Source organism: Dendrobates tinctorius, unplaced genomic scaffold, assembly GCF_039654945.1.
Source record: "Dendrobates tinctorius isolate UK_male_01 unplaced genomic scaffold, ASM3965494v1 ptg000831l, whole genome shotgun sequence".
Lineage (NCBI taxonomy): Eukaryota > Metazoa > Chordata > Amphibia > Anura > Dendrobatidae > Dendrobates > Dendrobates tinctorius.
In genome coordinates this window covers 1-9,148 of record NW_027362468.1, presented here as the reverse complement: position 1 = coordinate 9,148, position 9,148 = coordinate 1, and positions in this window count along the sequence as shown.

The following is a 9,148-nucleotide window of genomic DNA, read 5'->3' as shown; positions in this document are numbered from 1 at the left end:
CAAGTTCATTCTCAATTACCTTGAAGATAAAATCTCCATTGCTTACATCAGGGTTGTCACATCTTTCCTAGATCACAGAACGCCAGATCAACTCCTCCTTTAATGATCACCAATGTAATTGACTTTTCTACAATAATTAAATAACTTGACAGATTTTCTATCAAAGAGGTCTTCCTCTTTCAGCACTATTTACGCCATTAGTCTGCTTGTGATAGAAATGAAAGCATTGTCCGGCACGTACCCTCCCCGGGTCTGGCGCTGCCTCTCTACCGCTGTTCTGGTGATGGTTTACTGGCTGCAGCGGTGACATCACATCTACAGCACTGCAGCCAATCTGTGGGCCCAACGGCTTATGCTTTCTACATCGACAGAACTGCTGGTCCTGGGGAAGGTGAGCGCAATCTCTTTCTATTATTTTTAATAGCATGTAAGGTGTGCACTAGGGTGACCGCAAAAAAAATCGATGTCGGAATTTTGTCCGTCTGGACCCCACAAAACGATTCCCCTTTCCAGATATTGAGATAGCCAAAATTTGAGCTCGATCAAACGACGTTAACCCGTGCCGCTCGTCGCTCAAAGTTTGAAAAAATCCAAATTGAGGTATTTTAAGATTTAGGTATTTTGTATAGTCTGTTAGACTATAAAGAATGTGACAACAACATTGCAGAAATAGCCCTGACCAAATTTTCGAACCATTTGTGGTATTTGAATGCAGAGTTGGTGGGATTATCGTTTTTTGATCCCACCATTACAGACAATGAAAAGTTGGTAATGGCTAATAAATTGCTCAGTAGCACAGATGAACCATCAGAGCACGCTAGGGTTGTAAATCCAAAAGTTAGGAAAGAAAAATTAAAAGAGGTAGGAAGTAACCGACTTTAACGACCTTCTGACAAAAGATGAAGAACAAAAGCAATATGTCCTGCAAGTTGTAAGCAAATGCCGAGCATTATATTCTGACGTTTCAAAAACTACTTTAACAAAAGCTCTAGAATAGATTAGATAACTATGTAAAATTATCAACTCATGTAGGTTAGCGTGCTCTGATGGTTCATCTGTGCTACTGAGCAATTTATTAGCCATTAACAACTTTTTCAATCAACTTCTGGATCAAATCCTGACTGATAGCAGTCCATTCTTGCAAAATCAATGCTTTTATTTTGTCTGAATTTGAAGGTTTTTGTTTGTCCACCCGTCTCTTGATGATTGACCACAAGTTCTCAATGGGATTAAGATCTGGAGAGCTTCCAGGCGATGGTCCCAAAATCTCTATGCTTTGTTCCCTGAGCCATTTAGTTATCACCTTTGCTTTATGGCAAGGTGCTCCATCATGTTGAAAAAGGCATTGTTGATCGCCAAACTGCTCTTGGACGGTTGGGAGAAGTTGCTCTTGGAGGACATTCTGGTACCATTCTTTATTCATGGCTGTGTTTTTAGGGAAGACTGAGAGAGAGCCCATTCCCTTGGCTGAGAAGCAACCCCACACATGAATGGTTTCAGGATGCTTGACAGTTGGCATGAGACAAGACTGGTGGTAGCGCTCACCTGGTCTTCTCCGAATAAGCCGTTTTCCAGATGTCCCAAACAATCGAAAAGGGGATTCATCAGAGAAAATGACTTTACCCCAGTCCTCAGCAGTCCACTCCCTGTACCTCTTGCAGAATATCAGTCTGCCCATGATGTTTTTCCTGGAGAGAAGTGGCTTCTTTGCTGCCCTCCTTGAGACCAGGCCTTGCTCCAAGAGTCTCCGCCTCACAGTGTGTGCAGATGCACTCACACCTGCCTGCTGCCATTCCTGAGCAAGCTCTGCACTGCTGATAGCCCATCCCGCAGCTGAAACACTTTTAAGAGACGGTCCTGGAGCTTGATGGTCTTTCTCCTTGAAGTTCTTGATGATGCGATAGATTGTTGACTGAGGTGCAATCTTTCTAGCTGCGATACTCTTCCCTGTTAGCCCATTTTTGTGCAGTGCAATGATGACTGCACGTGTTTCTTTAGAGATAACCATGGTTAACAGAAGAGAAACACCTGTGTCACCCATTATCTACTTGTTGCACGACCAGGGACAAAAGCAGATGAATAGCATGACGAGGTTGCGCACATGTCCCCCTGCTCCGATCAAGTGTAATTCATGACACTGTGATCTGCTATCTTTGGATCTTCAGTGTCATAGTCTTGACTGTATATGCACAACTCACCTCCTCCTGACACAGCGCTGCAGCTGGGAAAGAATAACAGACACCCATGTGTAACTGAGTGTAACATGGATGAAGCTGCTGGACACATTGCAGCCTGCTGCACCATGCAGCTATTCCTGTCTGCAGCCTGCTGCACCATGTGAGAACTGGGTACACAATTGCTCCATTCTGGAGTTCTCACTGCACCCACACCAATCTAATAATTATCACCTAACCATTGAAAAGGTGACAACTAGATTAGTCTGGAAAACCCCTTTAAAGATATAAACGACAATAGTCACATCTTGCAGCAAAGCAATGTGTCACGCTCGCGCCTTGGCTGAATGGCGCGAGCCGGGGGGTTGTGGCCCCACTGTGCCACAAACCAGACTACCCTGGAAGGGGCGTAACTACGGCAGCTTCCTTGGTCTTCACTGGAGCCTCTGATGGTGAGGTCAGGCTTGTGCGGCAGGTAGCTGCCGGGTGCCACTCCAGGGTGGTGTCTGGCTGTGGCTGCTGATCCCACTCGGGAACAGGACACCTTGACAGAGGCTATAGACAGGCAGGCAGGTGGATACGACAGGCACGGCTGAGACACAGGGCAGGCGGGCACGGCTTGGAGACACAGGACAGGCGGGCACGGCTTGGAGACACAGGACAGGTGGGCACGGCTTGGAGACACAGGACAGGCGGACACGGCTTGGAGACACAGGACAGATTGGCGTGGTATGAAAAGGAGCAGGTAGGGACCTGTTCACACAGCAGGTGTAGGCAGGAGGGAGTGGTGTATGCTGGAACAGGATCTGGACCTGTTCACACAGGAGGTACAGGGATGGATCTAGGCAGGAAGGAATGGAGTATGAAGGAACAGGTTTGGGCCTGTTCACACAGGAGGTGCAGGTAGACAGAGCCACAGGAGGTGCAGGTAGACAGAGCCGCAGGAGTGCGGAGCAGGCAGAGCCGCAGGAGTGCAGAGCAGGCAGAGCCGCAGGAGTGCAGAGCAGGCAGAGCCGCAGGAGTGCAGAGCAGGCAGAGCCGCAGGAGTGCAGAGCAGGCAGAGCCGCAGGAGTGCAGAGCAGGCAGAGCCGCAGGAGTGCAGAGCAGGCAGAGCCGCAGGAGTGCAGAGCAGGCAGAGCCGCAGGAGTGCAGAGCAGGCAGAGCCGTGCAGACAGAGCGGCTAGGGAGCCGTGCAGACAGAGCGGCTAGGGAGCCGTGCAGACAGAGCGGCTAGGGAGCCGTGCAGACAGAGCGGCTAGGGAGCCGTGCAGACAGAGCGGCTAGGGAGCCGTGCAGACAGAGCGGCTAGGGAGCCGTGCAGACAGAGCGGCTAGGGAGCCGTGCAGACAGAGCGGCTAGGGAGCCGTGCAGACAGAGCGGCTAGGGAGCCGTGCAGACAGAGCGGCTAGGGAGCCGTGCAGACAGAGCGGCTAGGGAGCCGTGCAGACAGAGCGGCTAGGGAGCCGTGCAGACAGAGCGGCTAGGGAGCCGTGCAGACAGAGCGGCTAGGGAGCCGTGCAGACAGAGCGGCTAGGGAGCCGTGCAGACAGAGCGGCTAGGGAGCCGTGCAGACAGAGCGGCTAGGGAGCCGTGCAGACAGAGCGGCTAGGGAGCCGTGCAGACAGAGCGGCTAGGGAGCCGTGCAGACAGAGCGGCTAGGGAGCCGTGCAGACAGAGCGGCTAGGGAGCCGTGCAGGCAGAGCGGCTAGGGAGCCGTGCAGGCAGAGCGGCTAGGGAGCCGTGCAGGCAGAGCGGCTAGGGAGCCGTGCTGGCAGAGCGGCTAGGGAGCCGTGCTGGCAGAGCGGCTAGGGAGCCGTACAGGCAGAGCGGCTAGGGAGCCGTGCAGGCAGAGCGGCTAGGGAGCCGTGCAGGCAGAGCGGCTAGGGAGCCGTGCAGGCAGAGCGGCTAGGGAGCCGTGCAGGCAGAGCGGCTAGGGAGCCGTGCAGGCAGAGCGGCTAGGGAGCCGTGCAGGCAGAGCGGCTAGGGAGCCGTGCAGGCAGAGCGGCTAGGGAGCCGTGCAGACAGAGCTGCGAGCGTGCAGATGCACAGATAAAGAGGACACAAGGAAAGACACGGCAGGGAAGGAACCACAAACAAGGAGACTGACAGACAGAGGTAAGACTGAGTTCAGACAGAGGCACAGGGACAAAGACACAAGGACCAGGATATTCAGCCTCCTGGCAGGCAGACAGAGTATGGACAAGGTACAGGGAACAAGACTCAAGGGCCAGGATATTCAGCCTCCCGGCAGGCAGACAGGGTACAAAGCAAGACTAGAGTAATCCTCCAAAGAAGGAGACAGACAGAACAGGGCCTGGCTTCCTCAGCAGCGGAATACTAACTGAGTATAGACATTGCTCAGGCCATGTTTCAGTGGGAGTGGCGAAACTAAATAGTCAAGGGCTCCAGGTGGTTGGTCAGGGACAGATTACCCAGGTGCACCCAGACTGCATAAGAACCAGAGAGTTCAGGCGCCGCCCCCCTATACACACACTCAGGAAACATGGAGAGCAAGCAGGAAAACAAGAGGCATAGCACATGGAGCTCAGGGCTGGCAACAGACAGATTTCACAGCATGGTTTGAAGGAGAAAGTAAGTTGGTGTGCGGGGGATGGGAGGCCATGTAGTGATGCCAGCAGGGTTGTTACAGTACCCCCCCCTTTACGGCCCCTCTTCCGCAAGCCTGCCAGAATGACCTGAAGAAGGAGTATGGAACCACATACAGTCCAGGCTGACAGGGCATCCTTCTGGTGAGACGAAGTAGGTGTGCCATCCGGAATCACCGAGTGCCAAGTTTCTTGGTGCCCAACAGCCTCCAACACCGAAGGTATAAGGACTTGGATCTCTTCCTCCAGAGTGGAAGAAAGCAGGGACCTGGAAGCCTCAGACTTGACCCCTACATCAGCTGGCCAGCTGGAAACCGAAGAGACCTTTACCGAGTCCAACTTCAGCCCGATATCCCAAGAAAATTGGACCTCCTCCTCCAGACGGGTAAAAAACAGAGATGCATAGGCCACTGTTCTCACCTCTTCATCCACCTGCCACATGGAAGTTGGAGGCATACATACGGGGAGCCACCTCCGCCTGTTACCCGGAACAGACTGGACCACTTCTTTCAAGTAGGCGAACGAGTACTGCTTAATCCTGGGACCTTCACCCACAGACCATAGAGGAGCCGAGGGCATCCACTCAGGATCAGTCTTCAGCCCATTATCCTGGGGAAGACTATCAAGTGTCAGGGATGTTCCTGAGGACTGGTCACTGGTATGGTCACCGGAGGTGTACGGAGAGGGCGCCACTGTTTTCTTTTCTTCAGTGACGTCAGTACACCATGGCTTGATAGCCAGCAGATCAGGTGGAGAAGGAGACGATACAGAAGACTGACCTTGCAGTAATGGAACTAGACACCTCTGTTGGCTAGGCAGATCCAAATACAGCACCATGCTGGGTCTTTGGACCGGAAGGGGCAATAGAGTGCCCGGCTCAAAACGACCGGTGGGCAAGTTGGTCAGCAGGTGGAAGACAAATGTCTCTGTGTATAATGCTCCGATTAGGAGCTGTAGTTGACCCCTCAATGCTGGACTGTTCACAAGTAGGGCTTGGCCATCACCAAACCCCCTGCATGGATTCTGGAGCGGTGGAGCAGGAACCATGCACAGACTTTATCTGGCTTGTAGCTTGCATACATCTGCACGGCCGAAACTCCCACAAGTCACCGGAACAGTCACAGACTTTAGTAGCGAGGAGGTACTCTCACCAAGGGCAGTCTCTCCTACTGGCCCAAGGTTCTGGAGCTTTGGCTTCACAGGGCTGAGACCATCAGGATGTTCCTTCTCAGGACTGGCCTCTGGCGACAACCTAGCCAGCCCCTTTTTCTTAGACCTCTTGGATCTTGCATGGGGGGCTGCTTTGGCAGGCTGAGGAACAGATGGGTCATGGACGGTCACAGACGGAGAAGATGAATTGGCCACAGGTCTCTTTCGTCTGATCCGTTCCTGGAAGCTAGGAGGGGGAAGACTTTTCAGGAGACACTGTACCAGGCTTGTCAAAGGCTTTGCAGAAGGCCACCAGGAAGGCCGGTAAGCTCGAGGTGATGGGATCCCCTGCTTCCCAAAGGGGGTTGAGCCACTGCAACGCATCTCCTGTTAGGTAGGACATTAGTAATCCTACCTTTACCCGATCGCTGGCGAAGTAGGGAGCATGCCATTGAAAATAGCGTAGGCACTGCTCCATAAAGGCACGACAGTGCTTGGGGTTCCCATCATATTTTGGCGGGTCCGAGGGAGGTTCAACTTTAGGTATGCCAGCCTCTAGTTGAGCAAACAGTCTATTGGAGACCACAATAGTGGGTGGAGCAGTGAAGGATTGGGCTTCAGACCGGGTAAATTTATTTGGTTGCCCATACTGGCAAAAAAGTTCATCTTGCTCCGAGGGCGAAAGGACATGGGACTCAGCGGGGACCATGGCCTGAGCAAACTGTCACGCTCGCGCCTTGGCTGAATGGCGCGAGCCGGGGGGTTGTGGCCCCACTGTGCCACAAACCAGACTACCCTGGAAGGGGCGTAACTACGGCAGCTTCCTTGGTCTTCACTGGAGCCTCTGATGGTGAGGTCAGGCTTGTGCGGCAGGTAGCTGCCGGGTGCCACTCCAGGGTGGTGTCTGGCTGTGGCTGCTGATCCCACTCGGGAACAGGACACCTTGACAGAGGCTATAGACAGGCAGGCAGGTGGATACGACAGGCACGGCTGAGACACAGGGCAGGCGGGCACGGCTTGGAGACACAGGACAGGCGGGCACGGCTTGGAGACACAGGACAGGCGGGCACGGCTTGGAGACACAGGACAGGCGGGCACGGCTTGGAGACACAGGACAGATTGGCGTGGTATGAAAAGGAGCAGGTAGGGACCTGTTCACACAGCAGGTGTAGGCAGGAGGGAGTGGTGTATGCTGGAACAGGATCTGGACCTGTTCACACAGGAGGTACAGGGATGGATCTAGGCAGGAAGGAATGGAATATGAAGGAACAGGTTTGGGCCTGTTCACACAGGAGGTGCAGGTATGGATATAGGCAGGAAGGAATGGAGTATGAAGGAACAGGTTTGGGCCTGTTCACACAGGAGGTGCAGGTAGACAGAGCCGCAGGAGTGCGGAGCAGGCAGAGCCACAGGAGGTGCAGGTAGACAGAGCCGCAGGAGGTGCAGGTAGACAGAGCCGCAGGAGTGCGGAGCAGGCAGAGCCGCAGGAGTGCGGAGCAGGCAGAGCCGCAGGAGTGCGGAGCAGGCAGAGCCGCAGGAGTGCGGAGCAGGCAGAGCCGCAGGAGTGCGGAGCGGCTAGGGAGCCGTGCAGGCAGAGCGGCTAGGGAGCCGTGCAGACAGAGCGGCTAGGGAGCCGTGCAGGCAGAGCGGCTAGGGAGCCGTGCAGGCAGAGCGGCTAGGGAGCCGTGCAGGCAGAGCGGCTAGGGAGCCGTGCAGGCAGAGCGGCTAGGGAGCCGTGCAGGCAGAGCGGCTAGGGAGCCGTGCAGGCAGAGCGGCTAGGGAGCCGTGCAGGCAGAGCTGCGAGCGTGCAGATGCACAGATAAAGAGGACACAAGGAAAGACACGGCAGGGAAGGAACCACAAACAAGGAGACTGACAGACAGAGGTAAGACTGAGTTCAGACAGAGGCACAGGGACAAAGACACAAGGACCAGGATATTCAGCCTCCTGGCAGGCAGACAGAGTATGGACAAGGTACAGGGAACAAGACTCAAGGGCCAGGATATTCAGCCTCCCGGCAGGCAGACAGGGTACAAAGCAAGACTAGAGTAATCCTCCAAAGAAGGAGACAGACAGAACAGGGCCTGGCTTCCTCAGCAGCGGAATACTAACTGAGTATAGACATTGCTCAGGCCATGTTTCAGTGGGAGTGGCGAAACTAAATAGTCAAGGGCTCCAGGTGATTGGTCAGGGACAGATTACCCAGGTGCACCCAGACTGCATAAGAACCAGAGAGTTCAGGCGCCGCCCCCCCTATACACACAGTCAGGAAACATGGAGAGCAAGCAGGAGAACAAGAGGCATAGCACATGGAGCTCAGGGCTGGCAACAGACAGATTTCACAGCATGGTTTGAAGGAGAAAGTAAGTTGGTGTGCGGGGGATGGGAGGCCATGTAGTGATGCCAGCAGGGTTGTTACACAATGCCTTGAGAGTCCTGATGGTGAAGCATCACTGGTATTTACTGTAAGTATCTAATCCTTTCATAATCGGTGACAGTCATTGTATCATCTGCAGATAGTGATCTTATGCTTATTACACTAATCTGCGATAATCTCCACCTAGATGATCTCAGCCTCTCACCTGTGCCACCTGTATCTCTGCTCAACTTAAAGTCTGATTTAAATTTCAGATTATGAATTGGCCCACAGGTGAATTAAATATGTAATGTAAGCCAGTATTATAATCTTATGTAAATCCAATGTATTCACTGTATAATGAACACTCTGTAACTTTCCAATATGCATTGTGCTTAATCAACAGACGTGATTGATTTCAAGTAACTCACATTGAAGTATACATTAAGAGGCTTTAAGCCCCCGTTACACACTGCGATATCGCTAGCAATATCGCTGTAAAGTCACCGATTTTGTGACATTGCAGGGATATTGCTAGCGATATCGCTGCATGTGATACTTACCTCCGACCGGCTCCCCCGCTAATTATCGCTGATCGCGCGAGAAAGACCTGGACCGTTTCTCGTTGGTCACTTCCTGCGGCGCTTCCTGTGGTGCCGACGAGCGACGCGTGGAGCCGGGCGGGAGGACATCAGGATCGCCGCGTCTGACAGGTAAGTAGTGACCCCCGTCCCCAGCGATGTCGCTGGTGAGATCTGCCTGTGTGGCAGCTCACTAGCGACCACCTAGCGATGCACCAACGATCCTGACTGCGTCATATCGCTAGTCGGGATCGCTGGTGCATCGCTAGGTGTAACGGTACC